Source organism: Columba livia, chromosome 1 (assembly GCF_036013475.1).
Source record: "Columba livia isolate bColLiv1 breed racing homer chromosome 1, bColLiv1.pat.W.v2, whole genome shotgun sequence".
Taxonomy (NCBI): Eukaryota; Metazoa; Chordata; class Aves; order Columbiformes; family Columbidae; genus Columba; species Columba livia.
The window spans coordinates 164762660-164788914 of record NC_088602.1 but is presented as its reverse complement, the minus strand read 5'-3'; the positions used below and the strand labels follow the sequence as shown (position 1 = coordinate 164788914).

The 26255-nt window shown below is 37.6% G+C and overlaps 1 long non-coding RNA gene across 3 annotated transcripts in view; it reads right to left on the bottom strand.

Annotated features, from left to right (window-relative positions):
• LOC110363182 (uncharacterized) overlaps positions 1–24738 on the bottom strand; it is a 137181-nt gene extending 112443 nt beyond the window's left edge. Inside the window, exon 1 of one of the 3 annotated variants that reach the window (XR_010468282.1) lies at positions 24513–24738. This is a non-coding gene — a long non-coding RNA (uncharacterized LOC110363182). The other 2 variants (XR_010468283.1, XR_010468284.1) reach the window with 2 other exon arrangements.
• Between the last annotated feature and the right edge of the window lie 1517 nt (positions 24739–26255).

Genomic DNA, 26255 nt, shown 5'->3' with positions numbered 1-26255 from the left:
CCGCAATCAGCTCTCTAAGAAGGGTCAGCGTGAGTCCTAAGCCTGCAGTTCTGCAAAAATATCTGCCATTTTGACCTTCAAGTTGAAATAAATAAAACTTGTGGTAATGTGCTATCGCATATGTCATACTGTGTAGCCAGTAAGCCCCTGGAGGTAGATGATTTTTTCCTCTATTGTGCTATGAAAGGTTTCCATGTTAACAGAACAATCAGCTCTTTTTTTTTTTTTTTTTTTAAGCATAAATTGGCATTTCTAAGCTGTTCAGTGTGGGTGAACGCTGTCACTACTGTAGTTTTTTGCTGCAGGAGACTGTGGAATGAATAAATAAATGCTTATTTCTAACATCCCCCGCCTCCTTGAATCTAACATCTGTCACTGAATGAATCAGGAAAGTCAAGCACCATTGCCTTCCTCATAATCCTTTGACACATCTATAGCTCACATATTCTCAGTCATCAGTAGAATTCATTAGCTATTCTTTTAGAGACTTTTTGATCACTGAATTTCATTCCTGTAGCAGAAGTTTGCTTTAATAATAATAATAAAACCAACAACAATAATAATGAAAGTATCAGCAGCATCAATCCTGTAAACCAAAAGGACTGAGAAATTAAAATACTGATAATCCGTCATGAGTGTTTTAAGCGTGAAGAGTTCATGAAACATCTGACTAGCATTAACAGGAATATTCCATCACAGTGGTTTAGAAATGGAACAAAGGCTTTATGAGTACCATCAAAAGATAATTTAGTGAGTGTGTTCTCAGGGTTCAGGTTCACTATAAAATCAAATCAATTCTGATGCGATTCTCAATCAATAAATAATCTTGAGAGATCAGTTTTATGAGTTAGTGCAAATGCACTTTTCTGGACAACATGAGAAGAAAAATTGATTCGGTATCTTATTGAGCATTGCAGAAATGGAAGTATCAGGTAGATGCACTGACTGGAACAGAAAGAATGCACAAGCTAATAAATTGCCTTTAGAAATTTGGAAATAAGCATTTTGCAAGCTAGGACAGCTCTTTTCTCTCTGAAATGTTTTTTGGTGCTTTCCCTCACACACCTTACTGCTAAGTCCCCTAGACAAAAGAAAAAAGATACTTCTTCCTAGCTTGGGGTTTCTCAGGCTCCTGGCAGGTCCTGTCACCCTGTGGAAAGCGGAGCCCACGCTGGCAGGTTTGCTGGCAGGAATCAAGTGAAGTCCATTGGGCAGTAATACTTCTTGCTTTGGGGAGGACTCTTGCTTCCAGGTCAGTCAGAATGGGTGAGTGGGCAGGGAAGATGGTCAGCCTTACCTGGAAAAGATAATTCCTTCTACGAAGCACAGAGTTATAATGCAGATTCCTAAACTGGGCTAGAGGGACATAGGCTCCAGACTAAACAATGAATATTTGGGCCTTTAGTGTTTTTGTGCCTGCCCCCGTATTTAGGCTGCCTGGAGAAGGCATCTGCTTCCTTTCCTTGTTCAGGAAGCCTTAACAGGCATCTACCACAATTGCACTGTGCTGGTCTGTTCTTTCATCCTTACCCCATGTTGGCCTTCCACCTCTTTCCCACATCATGATTTTGAAAGTTCTGAGCCTTCATAGTACACCCACCCCAGGCTTTCCCTTGTTCATCTCCTGACAAGTTATGAGCTATGTTGGCTTTTTCAGAGAGCAGTTTTTTGCATGAACAGTTTTGATGACCCATTTCTCTTTAGCAGCAGATGTGCTCCCATTAGGTTTTGACATTTGTTTACAGCTACTTTTATTACTAACATGAAAGTCTTTTGCAAGGGATGGCAGAGAGCTGGGACAAGGAGCAGGGATCTGGGGGTACCAGGCATCTGTCATCGAGCTAGTGGGGGTGGACAGAGGGTAAGGATAGAAAGAGTAGGTTCCTTGTGCTTTGAGTGAGCACTCATGGTGTTACTTGGAGAGACCAGAGATCTGGCTATGAGGACCCCGTGGGGCAGGCACTGTAGGTCTTGGGATCTTGACAGTCCAGCAGCAAGCTGAAAAGGCATGGTCACTTCTGAATAAAGCATTTCTGCCAAAAGCCTATGCATAGGCTAGGTGGGAAGGGTCCAGAACAGCAAATCTTGGCTCAGTACAGAAAGGGAGGTTTTCACACCAGTGGTATCCTTCCCAAAGGCCAAAATCAAGCAACTCTGTTCCCTGTCTCCCCTGCCATTACCAAGTTTCATTGCCCTGAGCTATGACAACTGCTTATGCAGCAGCATTCTGCCCTGCCTCCTCCCCTTCCCCTTGTATCCTGTCATCTCCTAGCAAAACAGTAAACAAGTAAACCCACATAACAAAAGCCTAAAAGGATACAGAGAATCAGGGAAGATGTAATTTGAGCAGCAATGGACCATGGATAGTGCATCACTGGGCAGGGAGTGTGTGAAGCATGAAAATGTTATAGGATTCAGGAAGGTGTGAAGGCACCTCAAATCCTTTTGTAGAAGGGAGGTAAATAGATGACACAAAGATATATTGCAGGTCTGTTCCTCTTTAATCTTACCGTTGGGTATGTTACAGTACAAAAAAGGTTTTTTGTATAGTCATACCCCCATTCTGCTGTGTCAGTTCCTGGATGCTCAGCATGTTCACAGCCTTCACCAGTGAAGGAGCAGGCAATGTCTGACACTCAAGTGTTATACTGGATGCCTCAGCCACTAGCAAAGGATGCTGAGGGCTGTGCATACACATAGCAAAGAAACTGGTTGTCAGAAAGGCTCCCTGGCTGGAAAGGTTATCTGTGCACAAGGTTAGTCACACAGTGCACAGCAAAGATCTATAATATGGAGAATTTGGGAATGCTGGTATCATGTCTGTCACACTGTGCTTGCTGTCCTGCTACCTGAGATCAGAGCTTCAGACTTGACATAAGCTGCACGTAAACTTGTACAAATGCTGTTAGAGTTCATCTACCTGTGGGTTTCAGGTAAAACAATTTGAGGATAATATGGCCAAAGGGAACATTTAGCAAAGGAACTTCTAACCAAAGAGAGCAGTGTAAGTATCAGGGAAGAGTCACCTTTAATGCAACACCCTGACTTAACTCTTGCAAGTTTTGCATTTGGTCAGCATTCATACACCAGGAAGCATTTTCTGCTTTCTTAATCTGGTTCATTACTTATTCTCTTAATTCTCTATATTAAGGAAAATAATGTTTTAAAGCAGATTCTGTCACTCTTTTCTCCTAGGTTTATGAAGAAAGATCCCAGCTCCATCCTTTCTTTTTTCTAGCAGCAGCTAGTTTCCCCACTTGCAATATTAAATTCAGTGTTTCTTCTAGTGGAAAATATTTTGTCACAGAAGGGACAAGATCACAGAATCACAGAATGTTAGGGATTGGAAAGGACCTCAAAAGATCATCTAGTCCAATACCCCTGCCGGAGCAGGAACACCTAGATGAGGTTACAAAGGAAGGTGTCCAGGTGGATTTTGAATGTCTCCAGAGAAGGAGACTCCACAAGCCCCCTGGGCAGCCTGTTCCAGTGCTCTGTCACCCTCACTGGAAAGAAGTTTCTTCTCATATTTAAGTGGAACCTCCTGTGTTCCAGTTTGGACCCATTGCCCCTCATCCTGTCATTGGTTGTCACCGAGAAGGGCCTAGCTCCATCCTCGTGACACTCACCCTTTATATATTTATAAACATTGATGAGGTCACCCCTTGGTCTCCTCCAAGCTAAAGAGACCCAGCTCCTTCAGCCTTTTCTCATAAAGGGAGATGCTCCACTCCCTTCATCATCTTCGTGGCTCTGCACTGGACAAGATGCTCAATGGCCTTTGGCACAGTGTGTCAGACATTCTAATCCACAAATAATGGGTTTCAAAATTTGACATAAACCCATTTCCAGTCAGTTCCACAGCATATGCTATAAATAGTCTGTGGTATTTTTGTTTGGTTGATTGTTTCGGAATTGTTTCATAAAATGTACCATGGCAAATCTACTGTCCTAGTCATGGCACAACATATAGTCATAACCATGCTTCAAGTTGTTATTTCTGGCTTTTCTAAAGCAAATTAAATCTGTCTTACTTATCAAAGCTATTTTATAACATTTTTCCTCTCAAAAATGAGATAATAAAAACCCTTACAAGTTCTTTTTTTTAGAACCTGGCTTTGTCTTCCTCATGGAAGATCTGCTTATTAAGAGTGTGTCAGTCAACCTTTATTATAACAACAAAAAATTCCTTAGTACATCTGCCTTATTTTCTTTGTATTTAGGTTCTCTGCATATATTTTTCCTTTTCCTTCTTCAGTTCTCATAATCTACTCTTTCTTTTTATCCTTGCCATCATGATTCCATCCCATTCTCCTGTGTACTCCTTCTTTCTTTTTCCTTCATTCAATATGCAGTTCAAATACCTTATTCTCAGTTCTTAAGCGTATTCATGGTGCTAACCTTATCTAAATCTCTGCTTCCAGTTAACACAATCTATTTTTGTACTTCTTTTTGCCTTCATCCATTAATGTTAAGCACCTTCTGCCATTCTCCTCCTGGTATCTAGTACATCTTTTTACCCCTAAAGTGCCCATCTCCTCTGTCTGTGTCTGGTGCAAACTGTGGGAGATGCCCCAGTGTGAACAAACTTACATTTTATTTTGAATTTATCAGATGCCTCAGATGAGGAGATTCTTTAAGGTGTGCAGATATGCATTACAGTATCACCTAGGCACAGTTGCACATAGCCTGATTTTCTCAGATATTGAACAAATTGCATCTGCAGTTTTTCCTCCATGCTTGCTAGCTTTAAAGAATCTAGTCACTTCACTCGACTGCAAATTAGAAGTAAACTGTCATTTCCCTTCATAGTGAAAAAAATGCAGGATACAATTATCTGGTATCTCTAGGTCATTTGAAAATCATAGTTTTTAACATCGCCCTTAGCAAAATCCACAATGTAAGGAGCCATTGAAGGAGGAATGTTGTTTTCACAACTGGGGATCTGAGGCCTTACCCCAGCAGATGGGAACTGACAGGTACCTGGCTATCAGATCTTGAGTGTAAAACAAAATCTCTTTGCTCTGATCTCTGAATGAAAACCGGTTCCTGTGGTTAAATATTAAGCCGGGGGAAGGTTAGCCAAAGAGCCAAGAAACTATACCTTAAATGGAAATAAACAATGGGAGGGTGGTATTAGGATTAGTGACATAAGTAAACTGAGGCAGGGCATCCAGAAAGTGTCGGGTAGTCTGGAAACCTTGCAGTACCACACCAAGGGGGAACAGGGCAGGGAATTTGCAGCTGGGATTAGAGTAATATAAGCAAAGGCTTTTGCTGTGTTCTGTGTGCTTACCATTAGGTGGGACACCAGGTTTGCAAAATCATTAATAAAATATGCTTTGCTGAGAGATCCTGCCTAAGCCTATTATTTTGTCTTACAATGGATAAACTCATGTTCCTGAAATGCAGAGTTTCAGTGGAAAAAGCTCTTTAAACAAGTTATTTTCAGTTAACTTTTTTCATTTTCTCCAAAATATGATAGAACATCGAGGCTGTTTTTTCCGATATCTGCCTTTGCGTGGTCATATAAACCTTGACAAACTGAATGGAGGTAAGGACTTTCTCAATACTTTGTTTCTTCACCTTGCTGATAGGAAATGGAGGTGGCATTCCCCTGCAAGAACTGGTTTGCTGGTTTTGCATGCAGGTGAGATGAGCATACTGCTGTACTAAAAGGTGAATATACGACTTAACAGAGGAGGCAGGAGTAGAGTAAGTAATTTGACTAAAAATTGAATTTTTGTCTTGCAACTAGACCAGTGAGATTAGTTTTTATTCAAGAAGCATGTATTAGTATAAATACATTCTTTTTCTGGATAAAGGGATTGGGTTTTTGCTATGCTCCTTTTTCCCCAAGCTAAACACTGTGACCACAGTCAATTTCCTCAACTTCACTGAAATGTTCTAAAAATATCTGCTGGAGAAAAACACAGCTGTAGATCAGATTGCTTTAAATACTTCTTGCTAGTTAGTGGCACTTCAGGGACTAAGCCATGTAATAAAGAAAATGACCTCGTGTCCTGGTGAGACCACATCTGGAATATTTTGTCCAGTTCTGGGCCACTCAGTACAAGAAGGACAGGGAACTGCTGGAAAGAGTCCAGTGCAGGGCAACAAAGATGATTAAGGGAGTGGAGCATCTCCTGTATGAGGAAAGGCTGAGGGAGCTGGGTCTCTTTAGCTTGGAGAAGAGGAAACTGAGGGATGACCTCATTAATGTTTACAAATATATAAAGGGTGAGTGTCAGGAGGATGGAGCCAGGCTCTTCTCAGTGACAACCAAAGATAGGACAAGGGGTAATGGGTTCAAACTGGAACACAAAAGGTTCCACTTAAATTTGAGAAGAAACTTCTTCTCAGCGAGGGTGACAGAACACTGGAACAGGCTGCCCAGGGAGGTTGTGGAGTCTCCTACTCTGGAGACATTCAAAACCCGCCTGGACGCCTTCCTGTGTAACCTCATCTAGGTGTTCCTGCTCCGGCAGGGGGATTGGACTAGATGATCTTTCAAGGTCCCTTCTAATCCCTAACAATCTGTGGTTCTGTGATTCTGTGATCTTTTGAGGTCCCTTCCAATCCCTAACATTCTGTGATTCTCTGTGAATTGCCTGTTTACTAAGAATGTGGCTACTGAGCATCGACTTAGAACAACTTAGTATGTGCTATTTTCACTAATGTTTGCTCTCACTGGATGTGCTCTGATTTCTGAAAGAATTATTTAATAACTTGTATATACATCCATTGATAAATAAAAGAACATACACGTCTTTGTCAAAATCTCACATGGGTAACTCCTGACAATTATTTTATCAGGATTTAATGTTCATTGTTTCTGGCTGCACTTCTAATTGTTTTTTGCAAACTAATCCTCACTTTTCAGACCTGATGGACACATTCCTTCTGTGCTATGTTGAGCTGAACACCACAACAATCTTTCTTCCACCTACCGTTACTTCTATTAGGAGTGACTCATAATCATTTTCCATAAACTTGTCAGAAAGTTATGTTAAGAAAAGGAAGGAAAAAACACTGCCTAAGAATTTGGAGCCATTTTGTAATGTGTTTATGGTAACATCTCTGATGTGCACAAGTTATTGAAGACACATGCAAGGACAATACCAACAACCAACTAATGTTTCATTCTGTGACTTTCTGTTATACATTTTTTTCCTGAGCAAGGAAGAGATCACTCCTATTTTAATATAAGAGCTACAAAACTTGGCATTGAGCATGTATTTTAGGATGTATATCACTAGGTCCTCATTTAGTAAACATTTTTCATGTACATTCTTACCTTTGGGGAATTGTAACTTAGAACATATTTCATACCTGTTCTGAAATACTTGAGAAACTCATATTGAAGATAACATAATTCTATCACGTTTACCCTTAAGCTACAATGTCTAAGGCTGCTTCAAAAATAAAACTCAACTCCTTGTCTGACTAGATGAGTAAGATAGGCTTATGGAATGAATCCACTTGACAGAGAATATACCAAGGCATCACCAGCAGAACTCCTTTTCTGAAACTGATGAATTGAAGATATTTACTTAGCTTAAACCATGTGTAAAAATAAGTGACTAGGTACAAATAGCTGCCTGAGTGCTTAAGCTGTATTTTGATGCTGAAGTACTAAACAATAGTTCTAGTGTTCCCAGAGATCCTTAATATATGTCTTAAAGAATATATATATTTTCACCCCAGTCAATGGTTCATGAGCCATGGTTCATGTAAAAGATTTTGAAAAGTAACTTTCTAGTTTGATTTAAACTCACACATGTTTATGAATGAGATTTTAATCTGGATGATGTCATGTGTTTATATCATTGCATTTGCCAGAAATCCAGAAGATTGATTGCTTTTTATTTTGATAATCTTTCATTTGTGCTTTTAGAATGGAGCTCATTAGCTATCATGTGTTGAGTATCATGGATATTTTTGTTGTTTTTAATAGTGCTCAGACTGGAAAAATCTTTTGTGACATAATCAATGACATATACTCACAAATCTACATAGTGAAGTACCATGCTTGACCCTGACAACACACTGTGTAGTAGTCTTCAAACTTATGTATGTCTGTTCTTAACTTCATTTGTTTGTCAAGTACTTCTGAATTCACCTCTTGATTAAATTATATGAGAGCTAAGTTAAATGCCATTAAAACAATATTTGCAAGATTGAGTCTGGATTGATCTAGATCAGGAGTGCATGTCTAATTTTATTTTGCTGTTGTTGTGGAGATAAATTAACTTTAAGGATAAAATAATGTGTCATTAAAATACATGCTATAGTTCATGTATGCAGCATACAGATGTTGAATATGCAATTCTCATGCATTGTCAAATATTTTGATATCAACCTACCTATTAGCATGAGTGCTGACCCACACCCAAACTGAACAACAGATTTGAAATTGGTGCCTGCAGTTTCAAGCTAATAGAAACTGATTAAAGAAGTATTAGGATATACATAAAAATAAGGTACCACATTCATGAAAACCACACAGACTCTTACAAATGTCAACACTTTAAAAAGAACATTTTGAGGAATATTCTGCCTTTTTATGAGAAAGAAACATAAGTCTGTGGGGTTTTCTCCCCCATATTTTAAAGTTTTTGTTTGTAGTGAATTCATGGACCTTATTAACAAAAGAAATAGTAATTCTCATCACACAGAGAATTCTCACTAACATTTGAGGTGTGTGGTGCTGCATGTTGCAAAAACCTATGTGTATTTCTGACCCCTTGGCTTTATCAGGTCTTTTCTGACAGCCGGTTTACATGATGATTTTATGATGTTAACATATGCCTGCTAAGCATAATGTGATTTATATTTTGTTTTCATTCTGTGTTGATGTGAAAATGTAAAATCAAGTCTGCAGAAAGGAATTTTTAACACAGTAAACCATGGCAGTCTCTTATTTTTCCTTTTTCAGAAGAAAAATTCTGTTCTCTCTGGTTTGATACACACAGAAGATTTGAATATATTCACTTAACCATGTGTAATAAATATCACAAAACTTGTGGAACAGAAGCATTGTTTTGTTAGTATGATAATTCTATTGTCAGTCTTAAGGTTTAACTTACTCATCATTGAAGCATATTTCTGGCATTTTGAAATAAGCGGTGGAGCAGGGAGAATCAGAGGAAAAGAAAGAGCAAATGTGTAAGAAAGCTTTGCATGAAATTATTTACGTACACTCTCTTTCATCCCATCTAACTTTACACACCTAATTGATGTGCCTAAGACACTGACATAGTCATTTTAAAGTGAATTGAGAGGGAATATCAACATACATAAAATTGGATAGCTATCTTTTTTGACTACATAAATATGGACAACATGCTTTGAGTTTAGGTGCCTCATTTGGGAACCTGAAAGTAGGTACAGTCAGCAGATGCTGCAGGTCAGACCTGCAATGAATTAAGTAGAGACTCCCATTAGTTTTAGTGAAGAGACCCCTTAAATGCATTCATTACATTTTAAATCACTGCTTTTAATCAGAAATAATATAATGAGAAACAGGAACTGGGTTAATAAAATAATACTGGTGAATACATGTTTAATCCTAATTGTTTTTAAAATATTTCACTACCTCTGGATTAGAATGAAGAATTCAAACTGGGAATTTTACAGTTTTTAGTAGAATTTCCTTCTTAAATATTCACATTTGAGATTTATATATATGTATGGCTGTCCTTTCAACCCTCAAGTATATGTTGTTCAGTGAAGGGAGACTGCAATTATCCAGTCCTTAAAAATAGGTTTTGCTGGATCAGGCACATTCTCAATTGTCTGTGTTGTTTTAAGACTTAAATATAGTTTGCTGTGTTTCCCACAGGAGCTGTAACTTGAGTGAGTGTTTCCAAATCAAGATTCCATTGAGAAAATGGACTTTATTTAAAAATAACAACTATTTCCCCACAGAGATGCCAGTTCTGCAAACACCTATCTTGTGTCCTTTACTCAACAGAAAAGCAGGTTTGAGCAGTGTCTGACCAGAATTCAGAAGTTCCAGCAGACTCAGGTATTACCTGATAGTGTAACTTTTGGGGGAGAACATCTGCATATGTAAAGTTTCAGGAAGAAACATTTGGGGGGGATACTTGCCAGAAGATAACTACAATCCATATTATGATTAGAACAGCACTGTGTTTGACTTCTGTAATTTGAGACTTTGCCTTGTATACTCTTGTATTTCTCTGTTAAGTAAGCGATATTGTTACCGAGGCTGGACAGGGACACAGTAACTAGCAGTGTGAATAACAGACCTATCTGTGTTTGTAAAGTAATGTCTGACATAGATTAACCACAATTTGTGCCTCCAGTCTTAGAACATAGCCTATTTGGTGTCATTCCATGTTATATCTTCATATAAGCACTGTCAAACTTTGTATGGCAAGGATAATAGAACCTAGGAAAGACAGTCATCCCACATTTTGGTACAAAGTGAAAGCACTTCATCAAAGAAGAAATGCTGGCCACTGGTACAGTTCTTAAAATAAATTTTAAAACCCTCATGTTGTGCAAGACAAGACTCATTGTAATACATAGAAACAGGCTTTTTTCCAAGTCACTCATTTCATGGTAAGGGTCAACGCTTGTCAAATTAGTGTCAAATTTAACTAATTTGGAGTTTGTTTAATTTTAATAATATGTATCTAGTGCAGTTTCAAAACTGCAGACAAATCAGCTTTTGTACAAAGAGCTGGTGGAAGGGGTGCTAGAAGAAAATTCAGCCCTAGTGGAAATGGTATGGAAATGCTTGTTTTATGGAAAGTCGGGTAAATAATTCTGTCTGATGCTAATGCAGAAAAGCAGCTAAATTCCAGTTCTTCTCTAGCAAAATCCTGCCTAGCTCTACACAGCATTTGAGATATATTTTGATTTAAGTGGTTCCAGTCCCACTGAGGAGTGAATAGCACTTGTGAATATTGAACAAAGGCACTCTTTAAGGCTCTGAAGCAATTAATAGCTACTCATATGCTTACTCAACTCACATGGATAGTCAAAGGACTCCCACATGGCAGACGGGAAGTGGGTGAATGAATCTCTGCAGGTCTGGGCTTAATTCACCTAAGTGTAGCTTTTTTTTTTCTCCCCCCCGTCATTTTCCCTGCAATATAATGCTATTAAATTTATTTTGCCATATTGCCTGATATTTCAAGGTTAATTTCACCAGAATGTAGTTCTTGTTTGAACTTCACATCTCGCCTTTAGCAAATTAACACCTTTTCACCTGTATTTCTTATTTAATTGTGTGGTCAACTGCTGCAAGAGAAAATATAAAGACCTTGAAAATAACACATTGGCTGTAGTGAAAAAAAGCAATAAAGAAATTGTCACAGCTTTCTCCCATTAATGTATTGAAAACTGGTAGTGCTGTTATTCTTGCCTTAGGTCCATGCAGACAGTCACAGCTAAATAGCATCTCATTTCAAATCTACCTGCATACATATCAAATAAACACTACAAAAATATACTGTTTCTAAAGTACTTAAGAAAATGCCACAAACAAAAATGTAATCTACATAAGCCTTACACTTATTAGTGAACGTCCATTTATGCATAGAAGTCCCTGTGAGGTTAAAGGATTTCTCCACACAGGTATGACAATACCATTATAAAGGCAGAACAATGACCAAAGCAATGTCCAAATATGATGTCTGCATGTTTTCCCTAGGTCTAAAATTTAGGCATATATGTTTAGGTAGTTATCTAGTCTTCTAAAACAGTATACAGAAACAGACAGAAGACATCTGAGACCCGTATATGGATAGACTGAACTTCCCATCTCTTTCTAATATTATAGAGTATAACTATGTAGATGGTTTAAGTGCAATGGATCACCTACAATACATATTAAAGAAAACCTTTTTACTCTTGTGCACTTTTACCAAAGGACAGCAAGGTATCTGTTACTAACTTGAAGAGCAACAAGAATGCTGGAGTGAACAAGTTTACAAGGTAAGTATCTTTCTATTCCCACACAAACATACATAAAAGTATAGTAATGATACACAGGCATGGTGCTCTTTCTGCCACTGTTAAGAGACACACTGAGCGTCTTGCCTTCCCAGATTTTGCAAATTTTCAGGGAACATTCTGTGCTATTACTTCTAAACTGATTACAAGCTCGAGGCTTAAAAATCTATTAATAAGGCACTTACTGGCCAACTGATGTATCTTACTTTCTTAGAAGAGCAACTTATTCTCTTGCTTTATAACTACTGCATGAAGTCAACTGAATGATTATGACCTGCTGGTTCCACACTAAGCATTCAGGACTGTTGGGGAACACTATTCTTGAATACCCTAATAAAAAGACTTAGTCAATTTCTCACAAATTACATTTGCAAAATAAACATCAAGACCTGCACTAAATATGGAAAAGTGCTGTGAAACCCCCTTACTCAGAAAGCACTTTCTGAGTTACTGTTGCTATGGCATCCTTCACTTATTTCCTTCCCACTACTGCAAGAGATTCAACAAAATCCTTATGCATACAAGCAGGTGCTTTGATTTTGGAATTGCTCATGTGATTTAAATTAGACATCTGCTGAAAGACCTTGTTGAACAAGACCTGCTGTCTCATTTTGCTTATCTTTTCAATTTGCTAGAAGAACTGCATCATAAATTTTCTTTGTACAAATGGTTCACAAGCTATACCTTCTGTTTTACGGGCTAGATATAGGCTGAAATTTGTTACTAACCATGATGTTTACAGAGTAAATAGTTCTATGTGTGCATTGTGCTAGGACAAAATCATGGCTCAGAATGCATTGTAGAAATTCAAAATTCCTGTACTGCTACAAAATTATTATAGAAAAAAAATCACAGTATCACAGAAAATAAGGCCCTGATTTTGTAAAATAAAGTATTCAATAACAGTAGCAGTTTAAAACACATCTGCTTTTAAAATATACATTTTTTTAAAGTTTTGATTTTATTTCAGGTTTCTGTTTGTTCAGAATGTGCTCATACAAACAACTGTGCAGAGTAAGCCAGGATTAAGAAACAGGAAAGAGAAATGAAGGACAGAGGGAGATAATAAGTGCAGGAAGGCAGCAAGGTAATATTGCTGCAGGTAATTTTGTGAAATTACTAAATAAGGCTATAGAAAACTTAGAAGTGTTACTGAGTCTATTCCTTTTTCAAAAATAGGATGTTACAGAGGCACCTCAAAAGTCAATTCAGGCAGGCAACAAGCTCCAAACAGACTTTATTCTAACCAAATCTGTTGAAGAGAAATAAACAACAAACAAGGTTTATAAAAAATTATTCAGCACTCTGCTAATATTATACAACACAGGCTCAGATACCAGTTATGAGTTCAATTACTACACAACTGACTCAAATCTCAAGGAGATTAGATCTCAGAACTCCAGAGTAATGATTCAAAATGCGTATCTTCCCACTCTGTATAAAAATGAGAACTCTCAAAGGTACCCAGATCACTTTCCAGGTTGGTAAGGTGTCTCAGGCCCCAGGAAATATGCCTTAGATGGCCAGTCTCAGGAAGAGATTCCTTAACTACATACCCACTGCATCAAAGAAGATCTATTGTGCTCCATTTATACCCTAGTTGAAGCTCTGCTGTGGTCACTTAAGGGCATTCTCTCAATTGAGGCATCTCATTGGTCAAAGGCCCTGTTTGTCAACCAAGGGGTGTATGCATGACCATAGTGGTCCATCAGCCTAGAAGCTTCTGTTACTCTCAGTTGGAGAGGGCGTGGAGGGAGAAAAGACCGTCTGTCGCATAGGATATGGGCTAACCGATGTTCATCTAACTTGTTTTTAAAGACTTGAAATGGTAGAGATTTCAAGATTGGTCTAAGCAATCTGCTCCTACAATGATCTTTATTGTCATATAAATACAAAAAAAAGTACATAAAACACTAGTACTATTGTTATTACTACTGTTAATAACAATCTTTATTCCCTTTACTTTGACTGCAAGAGTTCTAATTTTTTTAAATACAAAGAAGCTTTGGAACAGGAAACATTGCTAATTTTTTATTGATAATTATGTGTAAATTACAGTGGTGCTTTCCAACTGTATAAATATTTACCAAGTACATATATAATAATGACTGTCATTAGTAAGCTGTATTTTTTGTTATTTTTCTTTTATTTGCTAAAAAAAGCAAAAATAATATAATTCAGCTAAATCCTCATAAAAAATGCTGTGGGCTTTAGAATAATTTCACATGACTCAAGACAAGCTATTTGCATCTTGCCTGTAAAGCATATATATAGTCTTATTGCATTGGAGACTGATTCCTTTCAATTCCAGTCTCCATCCCCTGTTACAATTCTTCAGCAGTAAGTGCTATTTCTTAATGTCCTCACAGGTATTAACTACAGTTACTGTGGCGTTAATAGGAGCTTTCATCGCTTTTTTTGTTTCTTTGTGTGAAGAGAAGCCGGGACTCTGGAAGTAATGTCCAACCAATAAATTGTGGCATCATGCGATAAGCTACAAAACCAGGGGAGAAACTGCACTGTGTCGCATTGTGAATGACAGTAGTTAGGCTTATGCCGAGAAAACTTCTATGTCATAAAATTATTGGTGCATTTTGCCTACAGGGCCTGAAAAAAAGAAAAAGAATCTGCTAGCTGTTCAGCATTCCCAGTGTGCAATTCAGACCTAGTAGTGTACATATCCTCCCTGCCAGCACTGAGGATATAAACACTGTTTGCATTAGCATATCTTTTATAGAGTCACTAGAACCTCTGAAGCTTCTGGAAGCATGGGAAAACTCAGTGTCAGTGTGTTTTACTAGTTGGCAGTTGCTTTTGATGACTGTCAGCTTGTTATTCAAGCAATCATTAACAAGACTCCTGTAGCTCAGAAACTTCAGGTACCCAAGGACTGGTGATGCTCTACAGAATGAGTGTAGAAGCAAGATCAATTTTCCAAATAAACACCTTAAATCTACTAGCTGCCTGATTCCTCCTGTCAGATTGGCCATGACAGATGTCACTTTTGTGTAAACAAATATATGTGAAACCTGGAAAACACTGGTTTTCTGAACCAGATCTGATCCAGGTAACTTACAAGAGTACCTCTGAAATACGTAGTGAAAATAGTATTTTTTAGCTGCATTTAAATGATATTTTTGACATTATAATAATTATCAATGTGGGATTCAAAGGATTAAAAAAAGACTGTTTTGAGGAACGTGATTTATATGACTTTGTTAACTATTACTTCTGTGACACAGCTATTATAGGATACGAATTGGTGAAGAGGAACCTATTCTTGTTGCACATAGGTTTTATTTACAATTTTCAGTGAACTGCCATCCACTCTCTGCTTCTCCCTTGTAATTCTACATATGCTTTTCTTCCTAATATAACTCAATTTGCACTGTGCTTGACGCAGGCTAAAAGGCAAGTTCTCTTTTTCTGTATGTGGCAGTACTAGCTTATTATAAATGTTGCTGGGCTTCTCTTTCTTGAAGAAATAGATGAAAGGATGCCTGGACAGCCTATGATTTCTGTGTAAACTAATTGTATTTGAAATTTAGAGATTCAAAATTCAGCCAATTTTTTTCATATACTGAAGATAATACTACTATTTCCCTCATGTATGCTTCCTGATGCCTAGTTAAAGGTGATTAGATTGAAACCATAGCTGCCATTTTGTCTGGATTCATTATAAAAGCAAACAAACAAACAAAAAACCAACCAACCAACCAAACCCCTCCCAAAACAAAATCCATAAAAACAAAATCACTGAAAACTAGGGCATATTTGTGGGCTTCTGGAACTGTTTGCTTTTCTAATGAGAAATTCTTCTAAATACGACTTTCAAAGCATCAGTTTCTAGAATACTGAAATTCTGCCATACAGATGCAGATGTTCCTTAACGATTAGCTGTGTTTTGCTCTAGAATTCAATGGTATACTGTTGCTGCAGATCTTCAGGTCAATACCCCAAACAAATTCTACTGAAGAAAACTCTGGTCCATATTGTTTTTTTACTTCAAGTTCTGTTACAACAACACAGACTTTCCTCTGAGTGTCCTCACCTAGTCACCTGAGGGAGGGTCTTCATTTTATTGGAACTTATTTTCCTATAACAGAGGAACTAGCTTTTTGACTGTCATTATCCTATACCACATTCTTACATTCCTCTTTAGGCTTTTGAAGTAAGAAATACACTGGAATCTTTATTTTTTGATAAATACAGGACATTGTGGAATACATGCGGTACCACACCAGTGGCTACTGTTTTATGAACATTTAGTGGGAAAAAATTTCTCTTACTACCTTTGATGATGCTTTAGAAGACTGGAGAGCTAAAAGTATGACCACCAAATCCAAATAGAAAATATCTGAGAAGCATACCTTTCCTGAGTCACTGCTTGATAAGGAAGGAAAAGAAAAATTAAATGTTATTTAGTTGCCAGACATCAGCTTCCATCCTAAACCGAAATTTATAGGACTGATAACTTCCATTACTTTTCTGCATCAAATTATCTTTTTTTTTTTTTTTTTTTTGCAAAACAAAGACATTAATAAATTTGGACTCTCTTCTACTTTTTTGTATGTAGCTATGCCTGAAATAGATTACAGACTATACACTAGCAAATGTATGCCAAAGACATAAGACAGTCCCAAAATTTCCTATAAAATATGCTCAGAGAAGACTAGACATCTAAAAGCATAAGTTTTCAAAACTGAATGCAGTTGTTAGACTTGTTCTTGTTTAGGAGTTCAAAATGCTGAGTGTCAACTCCAATTAACCTTAACTAAATACACACTTAAACTCTATTGTTTCTTAAAGGAATAAGACCTTTTCCAAGGGGGTCCCTGTCATTTCAGATAATTGTAACATTGTTTTTATGGCTGGCTTAGCTCAGTTAAAGTTCTATGTAGTTGCTGAATATGATGATAAAAGGTGGATGAAGCAGCAGATGAAATGCAATTTTTTTTTTTTTTTTTTTTCCCACAGACAGTAATGATAAAAAAAAGAAACTTTAGGACCTCATTTGAAAACTCACCCAAAGATCTGCAACTTCTATGCAAAACAGTGGCCAATTTTAATTTCAAAGAGGATGGGCTCTTTTTTTTTTTTTTCTGTGTATGCATGTGGTGCATATAAATTTTGTTCTTAAATCTGAAATGGAGACATTCTTTAAATACACTATAGTTTACTGTAGTCTTTGCCAAAATTCTTCTTTGCAGCTTTGTATCAGGCTATTACTGGATAAATCTTCATCTTGCCTTCTTTCCAAGGATCTACACTTGTGCCAGTTACACCCACTTTCCAAAATCCATTGACTCTGCCCACTACTGTGACAGTTCTTTTAATCACCATCTCCCTCTCAAGTTTGCAGCAGCTTTTGTCCTCTAGAAAGTTTAGACATTCCGTTCTCTTTTCCTCTATATTCATCCTAAAAATCTGTCTTCAATCCCCTCTGCTATAGTAATTATTTGAAAAAACAAGATTTAAATTAAAAAATTATAATTGTGATTATTAGCTAGGGCTTTACTTAGGGAAGCAGAATGTTGGGAGAAGGTGAAATAGAGCACTGCCAAAAATCAGTTAATTAAAAGTAGGATAAAAACTGCACTAGGGCTAATATGCAATTGCAGTTTAGGTCATCTCATTCTAGTATTTCATTCTCAAATAGATATTTTCTTTTCAGCTTCAGTACTTTTGTCCAGGAGCTCTGTAAAACATGTTCCATAGACAACTGGGCAAAATGTAATGCTGAAGACTTAATGGTGAAGTCATTCCTCTTTTCTTTCTATACTCTTGTTGAGGATATATGCACTTTGAGGCAATGGATCTAACATCTAATATTTCTCTGTAAACTACTATTCAGAGTTGGAGTACTGTGAACATCATAATCCTATGGAGACTCTCTTAGAGGGATTCTTCAAAGCACTGCTGGGGGTTTATTTTGACAATCCATACCAAAAACACAGGTAAGCAACTGCCTTCTCTTGCCCACCTTTCCCCTTTCTCTTGTTGCACTTTGTAATAAGCTGAAGTTGACTCAATTTGTGATCACATGTGTCCATACCACCTGGGACACACTCCTGGGTGACTCAGAGAAAGGGGTGCCTGCCTCGCTTAGGGAACTGTGTACCACAATTCTTCTTCATAGCAATTATTAAGGCTAGAGAATGACCCTGTGTTGCTACTCTTGTGTATATGTCAGAGAAAGAGGAACACTTTTTAACCCCTCTTGCAAGCTGGGAGCCATCTGAGACCAACTGGTGCCCTGTATAATGTTACTTTCCCCATATTCTAAAATTATAGTTCTTGTCCCACTAAATTTCTGAAATTTCAGTGAGAAGTCCTATTCACAGCTAAGATAATGGTAAAACTAATTTTCTTCACTGGAGCCAAGATATTATCCTGTATCAAACAAATCCTGGAAAATCAATTGTTTTCTCAGTAGGGCCCTGGCAGGAAAGCCAGATCAGACTATAGATCCAGCTAAAATTTAAATTGACCACAGAAACAGAAAAATAAATCAAAACAAGAAGTATTTTTTAAGTGATTATGTTCCCATAATTTTGCTCCTTTTGTTTATACAACTTTTAAAATTCGTCTTCTAAATTATTCCTGTAGCTGCAGCATATAGATATACATATACTGCATACAAATACACAGTTAAAACATTTCTGAGTACTTATACCTTGCAAGGAATATGTACTTTTGTGTCCTGAGAAGGTAAGTAAATGGAGTAAGAGAAGTTATCATATATAGATGTTAAACTTCAAAAACCCAAGAGATTCAAAGAAGTACCTAATAGCCTGATTCTTTGTGCTTAAAAAATAGAAATAAACATTTTAAATTACTTTGACAAATAAATTCTCCTGAACATCTCACAGGAACAGACTTTCTCCTGGTTTTCAGTGTTTCCTGGTTTAATCTGTTCAGAAACTTCACTGAAAGAATAATTTCCATTGTATGTCTGCCAGTGGCTCGTTCCTAAAAGCAGAAAGTACTGCAAAGGCACCTAAATGACAAATAAGTAGAACTCAAAATATACACATTTGTCTAACCTCTGGAAAGATTTGGGGTTACTCTTATGTTAATTGCATGGTTCTCCCTAGCCAAGGTGACAATTCCTTTAAAAGCTTTTAACATGAAATAAAGAATCAGCAGGTCATTTTCATTTAGGATGAAGAATTTGCAAGGCAAATATCATAGCTATTTGGACAAGCTAAGCAAATATTAGAATGTATAAGAAGAAACAAACCCAGGGGAATAAATTTAATGTCATGAACAAATCTGGAGAGGGTAATGAGTGAGAATCTACAAAAGCTAGTTAAAGCTAAAAATACTTAGAATGTACTTTTTGTTGGACCCTAATTAGCTTAGGGTCTGTCAGAAACACTCAGGAAACTGTATCAAGCTACTGTAAAGAAGAACAAAAAGTTAAAATTGTCATAAGAATGATAAAAACAATAATATCAAGTGCTAGTTGAAAGTCTAAGTTATTAACAGAGTGCTCATGACCCAGACTTCATAAAAATCTCCAATTTTACTAAGAGTTGTGTTCATTTTGAATGAGTAGGTGACAGCAGCAGACATATAAAAACGGCGCTGTGAGTATTTAAAGCTATTATGTCATCATTGTTATTGTCTTTCTGGAATAATTATACCTTACATTCCTCTCGATATTTGCAGGCTGGGTTTTGGGTCAACCACAGAAGGGACCATAACGACAGAACTTGTGACTTTGACCAGCCCTATTTTAAGATTTCAGGAAGCAGTCATCAGCATTCCATTTGAAAGGCTGATTTGAGGGCCCAGAGGTTGTACTTAAGATAGTGCTGTATTTTATGCTGTAGGTGTACATTAGGGATTTTCTAAATGCTTAGTAGGTGTCTATATGTGCATTGACACATGAGTCATACAAACAGAGCAGTGCACAGCATGCACACTCAACGCAGGTGATGCCTGTAGAGCTCATGATCACAGCAGATATCCCGTTGTTTGCTCTCAGTACTGAAAGATTTTGCATTTGAACTGGAAAACTAGATTTGAACCCCCACTCCAGCAGCCCAAGGTGACAGAACTCAGGATTTAGGATGCAGCCAAAGGAACTGGGCTGAGACTTAGTGTCACAGTCCTCTCAGAACTTCTTCTCAAACAGGGGTTTCAGAGCAAGCCCAGACTGCACTATCACAACCTGCCCTGGACAAAATGACTCACTGTGTATGATTCTTACAGAGCTCTGACTAAACTGATCTGCCTTTTGTATTCGGACAGGGTAGGACCGGCATGTACCTCTACCCTTTCCTGGATTCATCTCCCTCCATAGGACAACTCAGGTGCTGGGCTTGTAGGCATCCCTTCCCTCTGTGTTTTGATGAGTGAATTTACATACTTCATCTTGACACAGCTTCAGTAAAGGAAAAGAGATCTTAAGTTGATTTTAAGGGTGGACTTACATGCGGCCAGCTCTGAGTAGACAGAGAAGGCAGTTATCACTATAGTAAACTGTGCATGATGGCAAACAACCATAGGTATTGTCTTGTTTTAGGTCCTGGAAAACCAAGTTGTCTGTCACTGCAGCTGAGGGAGCAGTCAGCACATGTGCTCTGGCAGCAGCTATGGGAGAGGAGAGAGGAGACCCTTTCAGGAGCAGAAGTAGTTGTCTTCACTTCTGCACCCATGGATCTGTAGATTCTTATTGCTAAGATGTTTACTTCCTCCATTCTCTTGTGCTTCCTGGGTATAGACAGCCTGCCTTTTGTCAGATGACAATATTTAGCTCTGCATACTCTTTTAAGAAGCTTTGGACTAACTCTGAATGTGTTATTTTTGCCATAGAAATGATTGACCTAAGACATTATCTTGGCTCATTTTGAGTACAACAGAAACAAGCCATTACAGAGCTTCTATTCAGAGGCCCCTCATGGGGATGCTCTGTGGGCTATCCTATTCCAGAATCATAGAATGACAGAGCAATTTAGGTTAAAAAAGACCTACAGAAGTCATCTAGTTGGACCCCCAGCTCAAAGCAGGATTGCCGTTGAAGTTAGTTGTAGTTGCTGTAGGCCCTGTGCAGCAGAATTTTGAGTATCTCCAAGATGGTGTCTAAGCCAGGTGGAAAGAAGGTGCAATTCTCTGCCCTGTGTTTAGAGGAATCCTAGACAGCTGCCTCAGACTGTATGCTAACTTTCAAATATCTGTAAGGAGATGAGAAAAAATCCATTCCAGATTTCAAACTACTGTCTTGTAGCCCACTTTCTGGCTTGAGGTAGTGCCCCCGAAGAGTAAAGAATGAAAATGTGATCTGGAAAAACAAAGCTTAGGATCTCCATCAGGAGTTAGCATTTCGCTTTAGATCTGCCTCAGCTGTGAAAGGCAAGGTTTCAGCTTCAGTATTTCCCATTGCTTTACTCTTGGTAGCTTTCCTCTCAGTGAGTGAGATGTGTGGCCTGCAATTTTCAAGAATCTAACTGTCCTGATTCTCTTTACGTAAAGGGTCCTGGACACTTAATTCAGGGATCAGGGTTCTCCTCAAAGGCATTGGAGCACTAATCTGCAGAGATGCTGACATTATATCTAACCCTTGACTCTAAAAGTTTACAGTCTTTGATTCTTAGCTATCTAATTGAAATTATAGCTAAGTTTTATCAGGACCTCAAACAGCTTTACTTTTCTACCATTTTTTTCAATTATTTCAGAGATTTTAAAAAGAAGTTTTAATGCTGTGACATTGTATTTTATTCTCTGTTAATGAATGGTTTGCATCTATACCAAAGCTCGAGCAAGCTGATAAGCATTAGAATGATTATTTTCCACTAATCTACTCCTTTAACTTTAAAGAAATTAGCTGAGCTGGGCAACAAAGTGGAATGTTTCCTACAAGTTAGTAAATGGACTCTGTAAGTGCAAAAGCCGATTACTTTGATATAAAGAGGGCCATTATTTTTGAAACTCTGGAAAGCTGCCTAAATTGAAAGTCTTATAATCTGATTTTCATAAATCCTATTTAACACATCATTATTTTCTTTTTAACAGGCAGCACCTAAAGCTATATCACTCTTCTCTGATCTTACCCCTTCTTTTTCATAACAGAATCCCACAGCCCTATTTATGCATGATTTGTGTAATTGTCATCAAAATGCTATATTAAATCTAATCTTTTTACATTCATTTTCAATTGAGAACAATTAGAATCAAATGTCATAGAGTTTACATTTTTACAATCATACTGACTCATATTTGTGTCAGATTTTAAGGTCCTTGCTCCAGAGAAAATCCGATTCTTTTCTTCCAACAACTCATGCCTCAGTAAGGTTTCAATAAGTTTAATCTTTGACCTGAAGGCAAGTATGATGAAAAAGAGAGACAGAAACTGATTAACAGTTAATTCTCACAAGGTCTAGTGCCCTGTGTTGTGATCAAGACACATAGAACAAGAAAGACAGAAAAAACACACATTAAATAGAGATTGATATGAAATTCAAAAGGACCAGTTTTTCCCAACTGAAGAAATTTTATCTGGTCAGAAATCCATCCTGAAAAACAGTTTCCAATGGATAACTCCTAGAGCTGCTTTATTCAGCTGTGTTTTTAATGTAATAAGCAAATGCATTTCCCCAGCTTAAATTCTGTATTACTATACAGTCTAATGAAAATTAATGCGAGCAAGTCCCCCTTTATATTCAATATCAAAGTCCTTTGCTAAGAGTTCTGTATTGGACTCACAGGTTCTTTTATTCCAGCATCTTGTCCAGTTTGCCATTGTCACAGACTTCATATGATCCCATACAGCAAGCTTCACCTTGAAAAGAGTAGACCCTCTGGAGCAGGGATGCTTCTCTGTTTGAAGGTAATCGGAAAACTTGTCTCATCTCTAGCTTCATTCTTCTTTCTAAATCTGCTTATTGGTGTTTGTTGTGCCAATATTGTTCTTGAGGCATGCTAATTTTCTCTCCCTGGTGTTTACCTTGCTGCAGTATTTTTGTCAAAGTAAGCAAGCATTGCTTTTCCAGGCATGTGGCTGTGAATCTATTTCTTTTGCCTGGCTAATTAAGCAGCCACTCATGTGGCATTTTGTCTACACTAATATGATCTATCAGGGACTTATTGGCAGCAGACTATCTTAGCTTGGGCACTCTCTTAGACACCATGTACTGCAGAGAGACAGACAAACAAAGAGACACAGAGAGGCAGAGGGAGAGACTTCAGCTGCCAAGTTCGGAGAGTGAACAGACCTCTGGTCTTTGCCTCTCCTCACATGGCCAAAGGTACCTCTTCTATGCCTTTCTCCTTCCTACCCCCTCTCAATTTTTAGCCTTATTTCAGAACAAATTTTCAAACTGATCCCTGGTTTATTTTTCTGAAAACAATTTTTTTAATTATTTTTCTGTGAACAAATTTGTGCCTGTGCCCAAAAAAAACAGAAAGGAATTTCTCCTAGAAGAAAAGAACAGAAAAGATATACAGTGATGTTCTGAAACAAGAAGGTCTGGGTTTGCACACAAAAAGTGAGTCTTAAGGTATTACTTTAGAGTTGATAGTGTTTGTTACTGCTCCCAGCCTCACATGATTCTATGGTGGTTTCCTCACACAGTAGAACTTCTTGCACAGATTCAAAGTTCTGGGAGAAAAATCCATATATTGGAGAGGGTTTATCATGAGCAGAAGGTCACTGTTGTCTGGGAGCATATTAATTAGAAGGTGCAGTTGTAGATAAGTTTCTGAAAAATTAAAAAGAAAGTCTGAGGTAGAGGTTCTCCTCTAGGTTCTTGTGGCTTCTGAGGTATGCTGACTACTCCTCTGGCTGCAACAGAGGACTTGTGATTCCATGCAGTCTCAACACCTTATTTGTCTTCCACTCCATAGCCATTTAGTTGCAGTTCTATAAGTACTGAAAGAATTTGTCTTTACCCTTTATCAAGAACTAATTATTGTCTAAAAAGTGAACAAAACCATTATTAAATTACAATGCTGTTTTTACCTTTACATTTTAAACTCCAAGTTTGTTGGTTGTTGTGTTTGGCTTTTCTTTTGTTTATTTTTAATTATTTTTAATCTACTTCCCTGCTTATAGCATTAGTACAAAATGGGCTAGGAAATTACTGATTTTTATCATAGCAGAGGATATTTCACTATTTGTTTTCCTGATGTGGAATGGTAGTGCAGAAGGTTAAACTCCTGTGTTGTGTAAATAAGAAGTTAAAAATCCTAAGTTTCAAGGGTGTGGGAAAAACACACTTATTGATTTGGGAAAGTATAATTCCTGCAGCAGCATTTGGTAGCATTATGTCCTTTAATCAGCAGAGTAAAAAGATGGCTGCTCCCTTTTACAGCCTGCTCCCCATAATAGCTCTTTACTTAGGGACCCTCAGAGTTTCATATTTACTTCATTCACCTGTTAGAAGAAAATCAATTGTTCAAATATGAAAATAATCTATGAAGAAAAATTTATGAGTTAATAGAGAAAAATAAGTGGAAAACACATCAAAGGACTATTTAAGATTCAAACAAAGCCTCACTTCCCCATCTGAAATTTTTACCTTTCAGAAAGAGGGGTGAATAATCTTTCTTGATCTTGAAGAAGCACGTAGGTTTTGTAGCAGCCGTGTCTATAACCAGCCTCTTCAGTGAGTTGATTTCAGAATTAAAAGCAAGTGTTTGTCTTCCTCCCACTGCATTTTTGCAACCCACAGTAATTTAGTGCCTCCTCCATTTGCTGTCTCTTTAGTGACATTAATCTAGTCACTCTAGTTCTTTTATGTTAATCTCTTTTTAATCAGATCAGTCTATATGTCAATTTTTTATCAATTCTTTAATTTTTCCTTTGAGCTCCTTAGAGCTTTTAATTTCTTCCAATTAAGAGGATTTTTGTAGGAGGCTTAAAATAATTACAATTCTATTCACCAGCTATACTCCTAATTATCAATGATTCCTCTTCTAAGGTCTGTAGATGACATGCTGATGAATACAACAGCTTTTACATTTAATAAGAAAAAGGAGTCACTAAAGTTTAATTTTTTTATTTCCATTTTCCATCCAGCTCTAGTTAACTGTCACATCTGAACTTGTATACATTTATACAAGATAATAATTTTATTTCTGTGACTTATGCTACTATGTGGATATATTTGTATCATGGAAAACTCAGATACGTACTCCCAAGCTTTATGATCAAGATTTGAAAGAAAAAAGTAGAATGCAAATTTATATACAGCCTTTTTTTTTTTTCCTAATGCTTATTTCTCAGGATACTCTTTTACTTTGATGCTTAAATGTGGATTATAAAAGATAAAGCCAGTTATTCAGAAGAAAGTATTTATTGAGAAAGGATTGTGACTCTCACCATTTGCCTTTTCTCTAATCTGAGCTTGTCTAACTTCAACTTTCTGCTGCTGAACTTAAGTCTTTATGTCCTAGATTATAATTTTCCTCTGTATACATATTAAAACTTTGAAATCAGCCTCCTCTAAGCAGACTAACTCCAGTTATTTTTCCCTTCAGGTCATGCACTTCCATGCAATTGCCATTCTTGTGGTTAAGGTCTGAAAACCCAACAGTTTTTTTCATTACATTTCTGGAATTTGGGATGCAGTGTAGGGCTGAACACAGCTTTTGGGATTAATCCAAAAGCAAAATAGCTTCTCTGTTGTTTCTTAGTAACTGCCTATAAATTCAAAGTTTAGCTGAGTCCTTTTGCTCCTGCCTTGCTCGTGTTCAGATGACTATGAACCATCTCAAGATATTTTCCTGGGCAGAGTCTGTAGGGATGCTCTGTATAGCCCATCCTTGGAAAAAAGATGTGAATAACAATGCCTGTTAACATGGGTAGGTGAGTGTGTGTGAATGAAATACACAAAACTGTTTGAGGAGGAATTTGCCCAAAACAGATTAAAAGGTAAACAGGAAATTACCAGGGGACTTTTGAAACAAAAAAGTCAGCTTGAAAAGGAGCTATATAGGAAGCCCAAAAAATTTTAACAGTGAAGAGAGACCTTGCGGTGCCAACAGCAGCAGTCAGGCCGTGGTGCTGCCAGAAGTTGCCTCATCGCCATTTTAACTTGTCTGGGCCAGACAGGGCTTCCTCCCCACTGGATGCCAGAAGCAGCATTCCAGCCACCTGACCAACAATACAGGTGAGCAAACGAGGGACCCAGAACTGGGCTGTGCCCGTGTCAACTCGTGGGGTACTTTCTGGCTGGCATGTACATTAAGGGCATAGTAAGAAGCAGCTATGTACAGATGTCTGAGAGGATGCGTTGTTTTTTTTCTTCTTACGAGAGGTC